The 6,000-nt window shown below is 45.7% G+C and overlaps 1 protein-coding gene across 2 annotated transcripts in view; it reads right to left on the reverse strand.

The window, feature by feature from the left end:
* MRTFB (myocardin related transcription factor B) overlaps positions 1 to 4,532 on the reverse strand; it is a 139,954-nt gene extending 135,422 nt beyond the window's left edge. Inside the window, exon 1 of one of the 2 annotated variants that reach the window (XM_084818661.1) lies at positions 4,308 to 4,532. The gene's annotated coding sequence lies outside the window, so the exon portion shown is untranslated. The remainder of the gene's footprint in view (positions 1 to 4,307) is intronic. The other variant, XM_084818660.1, reaches the window with a different exon arrangement.
* Between the last annotated feature and the right edge of the window lie 1,468 nt (positions 4,533 to 6,000).

Here is a 6,000-nt window from a genome sequence, read left to right on the forward strand (position 1 = left end):
ATCAGTGTAAAAAAACACAACCACACATTTTTTCTTATACCACAAACTCATGGTTTAGCTACCATCCTAGACAATGGCTACGTTCGGACGTCACTTTAAGCCATGGTGGCTTAATAAACTACTCACAGTAGCTTAATTTTTAAATAATCCATGATGCCCCGCCACATGTATGGGCTAATAAACTACTGTGAGTAGCTTATTAAGCTACTATGCATAATCTGAGTCATCACCCCATCCTGTCCTGCTGCAGTCCTCCCGCCTGAGCAGTGGCACTGTTTCACCCATTGATAATATTGCAACATCACCCAGACAAGAGGGTGGCGGCTCTAAAGCACTGGAGGTTTGCAGGATCTGGACCAAACGTCATACCCAGCCTCCCCCAGTGAGGAGGCACCCAATCCACCATCAAAACCCTGTGTGACTATTCACCTATTCACTTACAGACAGCTGCCCAACCTAAACAGTGTTTACCAGCAACAACAGACCACATAAGAGTGCAATCCTATGCATGTTTAGGCAGAAAAAATCCTACAACCATACCCCAGTCAGCATGGCTGGTTGGGGAATGCTGAGAGGTGTAGGACTTTTTTCTGTCTAAACATGCATAGGATTGCACCCTAAGGGAGATACACAAACAGGAACCAAATCCAGCGGCAGACCCAGATGTCCCCATATTTATTCTGGCAACACTATTACAGAATCCAATAATGAATTTTAAGTTAATAATGTTTTACACTGGATGCCAAGTTAATGTTTTAAACTGGATGCCATTTTATATAGTTTTAGTTAGTTTTATGTTGCTTATTTGTTACTTTACTTTTTAATGTAGATTTTATTATTTTTAACCACTTTCCGCATTTTTATGGAAAGGCGGGATACTAATGTAACAAACAAAAATAATTTAAAAAGGAAGAGGAATTAAAAGTTTTGAGGAAACGCAAAAATGTCAAGGTAGTCTCTTTTGAAGGGCCAAGCTTACAAGTCATGAGAGGGTCAAGTTCCCCCTATAATTTTTTTTGGCTCCTGTAGAAATATCTTCATTGTTTTCCCCTTCATTTTTATTCCATTTTTTAAAAATGCAAATAAAAATTGTTTGTCAACTAAAACAAATAAAGTGTCATGAAAGACATAACTAGCTTTTAAAGTACACAAACCTCTGAGGAGAACAACAACTGGAAACTATGTCACAGAGACTAACCCACCAATTTTAGCTAAAAGCCTGGGGCAGCCCATCTACATAAACATTAACAGGCATATGATAAAAGGTGTAACATTACCAGGCATATGAAGCATGACTGGCTGGGGCATGCTGGGAGTTGCAGGCCTTTTTTCTGTCTAAGCATGCATAGGATTACACGTTAAGACTTGCACACAGGCAACATAAAACATATTAAAAGTGCACCTGTTACTGCAGATTACAAATTCTACAGTGCAATCCTACGCACGTCTACTCAAAAGTAATGGCTAGGTTCACACAACACATCAAGCTAGAGTACGGACTGAGTATGAGTTGTCATCGAATTGTGGGTTGTTGTGTGAACCCAGCTGCGCTAACAAATTATGGTTTGTTAATGTGGCTGGGTTCACATAAAACAACAATCCACAATTCAACAACCTACACTCAACCCATCCTCAACCTGTACTCTGGCTTGTCATGTTGTGTGAACCAGATTAATGGGACTTACTTCTAGATAAGAATGGGATTTACTCCCAGGTAACTGTATAAGATTCCAGCCTAACTAAAGCCCTTCCAAGGCAGGCAGCCTCGGTTTCCTCTGCCTATTAACACAGAGATTATACTGATCTACAACATAAAAGTGTTGGAAAGACAAATTAGAACAAGACTGTAGAACTCTTTAAGGGTCTCCTTTACTATAAGAATGAGAACTGCTGGAGTGCAGCGGCTAAGACAATGAGGGGTCATCTGGGAAGCTGCTGGTTGAAAACTCTTGTGAATTCTGAACCTGCTACTTGGCTTACCAAGATGCAATGCCAAACCACAGTTCAGAATTAAGTGAACAAGCAGAGAGGAGCCATGGCATCATGTGCTCTCTCCCTAACCCAGCCCAATCTGCTCAATCTCAGTTTGCAAGGCAAGTGCAAATCCTTGTTTGATGGTTCAGACGAAATAACAAACCTTGGTTTGCTGCAAACCAGGATTAGAGGGAGGGAATCATAGAGCACAGGGGGAGAAGGAAGTATACTATTTCGAGGGTCATCTCTGCTCCTTCATCTAAGGCCAAACCACATTTTTTTGTAATATCTGGACCACCCCCCATCCTTACACATACTCACCCCATATAATAATACTGATCTACCTACAGGGGTAGGTTTGGGGGTCAAGATGTACCCTAAACTGGAAAATTCCAGTTTAGTGAGAATATGTACTTTTGTTTTTACTGATAAGCTGGTCTACAAGAAATGGTTAGTGTATACTGAATTGCTTCACTTGCCAATACTGTTGCTGTGTAGTCCTAATCTCTGAGCATGCATAGATGTACTTTTGCTATGTAAAGAAAAGTATATAGCCTCATGGAATGTGGCAATGGGGATCTTCTCTTGCCCAGGCTTGAGTCCACCACACAGCTGTGTTGTTTTGGGAATAAACCAGACCTTGAGAGTATCTGAGATTCATGTCTTAAAATTCCTCCACACTGTTTATTATTTATTTATAATACTTATATACCGCTTAATAAATTCTCTAAGTGGTTCACATATAAATATTAAAAATCACATTTATCACGTTTTTGTTGTAAGAATTGCTGTGATTATTAAAAAAAATTAATCCACCTTTCTTCAAGAAGCTCAGGCCCAATGCAAATGCTTCACCTCCCTATTTCATGGGGTTTTCACAACCACCCTGTGAAGTAGGATAGGTCGAGAAAAAGAATGACTGGCCTAGGTCACCTAGGAAGCTTCCCGAGAAGAAAATCAACCCCATGTCTTCCTGATCCAAACACGCATACCCTGTGATCCACTACACCATACTTGCTCTCTATATATGAAGTGCTATGAATGCTATGAATATGAACTTGAGCACACTCCGGGAGAGAGCACAGGACAGGAAGGCCTGGCGTGCTATGGTCCATGGGGTCACGAAGAGTCGGACACGACTGAACGACTGAACAACAACAACAAATGAATGCTAAATGTATAATATTATACGTAGAAAGATATAGACAGATATTATTTTTCTTCCTCCAAGGACTCAGGGCAGTGTACATGGTTCCCCTCCTCCCCATTATCCTCACAATTCTGCAAGGTAAGTTAGGCTGAGAGTGTGTGACTGGCCCAAGGATCACCCAGCTTCATGGCTGATTGGGGATTTGAACCTGGATCTCCTCACTCCTAGTCCAACACTTTAAGGCTGCAATCCTACGTGTGTTCAGACACTAAAAAGTGCTACAACTCCCAGGATTCCCCAGCCAGCACAGCTCACTGGGGAATGCTGGGCATCATAGGCCTTTTCTCTCTCTAAACATGCATAAAATCGCACCCTTAACCACTATACTTCGCTAGTTAAGTATTACTATTATAACTTCTAAGTTCTATTATTATTATTAGCATAATTCAACCAAGTTTTAACGTTTGCTTTTAAAAGTGCGTAACCATCCCTGAGCTTCCAGGCAAAGCAGATGATTAGTTTGATCATCATCTCTAAAACAATGCCCTGAGGGCGCAATCCTATGCACGTTTAAACAGGAAGAAAAAAAAAAAAAGTCCTACAACCCCCAGCATTCCCCAACCAGCCATGCAGGCTGGGGAATGCTGGGAGTCGTAGGACTCTTTTTTTCTGTCTAAACATGGATAGGACTGCGCTCTTAAAACACATTCTGCCCGTTCTGCTCACTCTCGCTAGCATTTGGGAGAGGAGCCAACCGAAATAAGTGCCAACGGCTCCGCCTCTTTTTGTCCTTCCCAAATCCTGTCAGATTGCCTCAGAGCCTGCAGGTTGGGACCCTGCACGTGCACACGCGCACGCATTCCTCGCTGACCCCTGGCGCCTCGAATGCAGCCGCTTCTGGGGAGGGGCCTCGGGGAGTTGCCAGCCTCCTGGAAGCCCCGCCCCCCCAGGACCCTGAGGTAAAAATCAGCGGTCCCTCGTCTAACCAACCCAGACCGAGGGGCGGGCGGCGAAAAGTTACCCTTCCTCGCCGCTCGCCCCAAGCCCACGCTGCCACCGTCGGCGGAGAGGGAAATAACGGTCTCGTATCTATCTATCTACGGTACTTCGCCGTCGACGACCTCTCCCCTCCCTAAGCAAAACCGCCCCACCGCCGCGAACTACAAGTCCGCCCCTCACTCACCCGCTCTGGACGCTGCTACCGCGGACATGTCCTCTCGCGAGCTTTGGGCGGCGAGACTTCGCAACTCGGGCGGGGGGGGGGTCGGTGTTGGGAGAGGAGCGCGGGGCGCGGGCGAAGGAGCGCGCGCCCCCGGCTGACTTGGGCTTCCCTTCGGCGCCGAAGCGCGAGGCGGGCGAAAGCGTTGGCGAAGGCGCGCGCGCGCCTCTCGGTCTCTGATTGGCGCGCGCGCGCGCTAAACCGTTGGTGGACTGGTTTTCCTCACGTTCGAACGGGGGTGGGGGGAGGGGATCGGGGGCTGCCCTGGCGCCGCCTCCTCTTCCTCCTCCTCCTCCTCCTCCTCCATCCGGGTGTTTTGCCCTTCTTTCTGCTGCCTCTGCCGCTTTTTGTGAGGCGGGTTGGCGCGAGTTGTGTGTGTGAGGAAAGGCGTTGGTGACCTGTTGTGTGACAGGCAGTGTACAGTGTACACAGGCCGCCTAACACTTAGGAAACGAGATATACTCCATTAAAAGTTTTCCTCATGCCTTGTCCTTCACTAAAAAAAAAAAAAAAAAATCAATGTATATAAGACAATTCTGGTTGCAGTATCGTTCCTATATAATACATTCACAAGCGAAGACCAGTGGCAGCCCTTCAGACTAGCAAATTTACCTGCATACGGTCTGGTAGTCTGGGGCTGAAGTGAGGCTTTAGGCCATAAAAACTGATTCCACAATAAATCTGTTAACCGTTAATATGCCAGAAACAAATTACAAATTAGTTAATTTTCTTTTTTACCTTTTTTTACCGATTGCATCTACAATCAGTGTAGTTAAAGCTCAGATTTTTGTCTAGCCTTTACAGTGCAGGCCTTTGGGTTCATTTCCACTAAAACCTGTATGACAGCACAAATTTCAACAGGCAAAACTTTCTTATCACTAAACCTCAGCTAGGAAATGCTGCACTGGTTGAATTTCTTCCTCTTACACTGATGTTAAACGTTCCAGGAAAAGAGGTGGCCACCCTATTGTTTGTGATAGTGATTGTTTGAAAGGACAGAGCGTTGATATTTTGACATTAACACGGTGTTCCAAGTATCTGTTCACCGCGAGAGGGCATTTATACAGATGAAACAGCAAGGCCCACTCCATCAGCTTGGTTGAGAGACCAGCTCCATCTGGCCCTTTTTCTCCCTCAGCTGTCATCTTGTAGCAGTGCTGGCCCAAAACATTTTGCTGAATGAGGTGAAGAACAATATGGCACCCCCTCCCATTCCATGTTTTAAAAAAACATGACTGGACTAGAAGATGAATCTGTGTTCAACACTAATGATGGAACAACACCCTCCACTGCACCTGAAGGCAGCCGGCTAACTTAGGGGTGCACACAGCAGACTAAGTTAGGCTGCATGGCACACAGGTCTCTCCTTCAATCCCTTGCTGCCTCCCAACATCTGCCGCCTGAGGCAACTGCTACACTCTGCCTAATGGTAGGGCCTGTCATGTCTTGTAGCTGCCATTCCATTTGGCTGCAGCACAGAGAGATTGGACTTATTCCCAGTGTATATAGTAGGGGTGGGGGACCATTTGTGGGTGGGGGAAGTAGTCTTCCAATTGGGGGGGAGCAGCCTGCAGGGGAACCCCCCCCCCAGCAGAGTTCCCCGCAGAGATTCCCCTCCCTGCAAGTTTTCAGGGGGTAGGTCTTCGGGAAAGACCTT

This window comes from Heloderma suspectum, chromosome 12, assembly GCF_057233095.1.
Source record: "Heloderma suspectum isolate Gila_16-S chromosome 12, 16-S_ref, whole genome shotgun sequence".
NCBI classification, from domain to species: Eukaryota; Metazoa; Chordata; class Lepidosauria; order Squamata; family Helodermatidae; genus Heloderma; species Heloderma suspectum.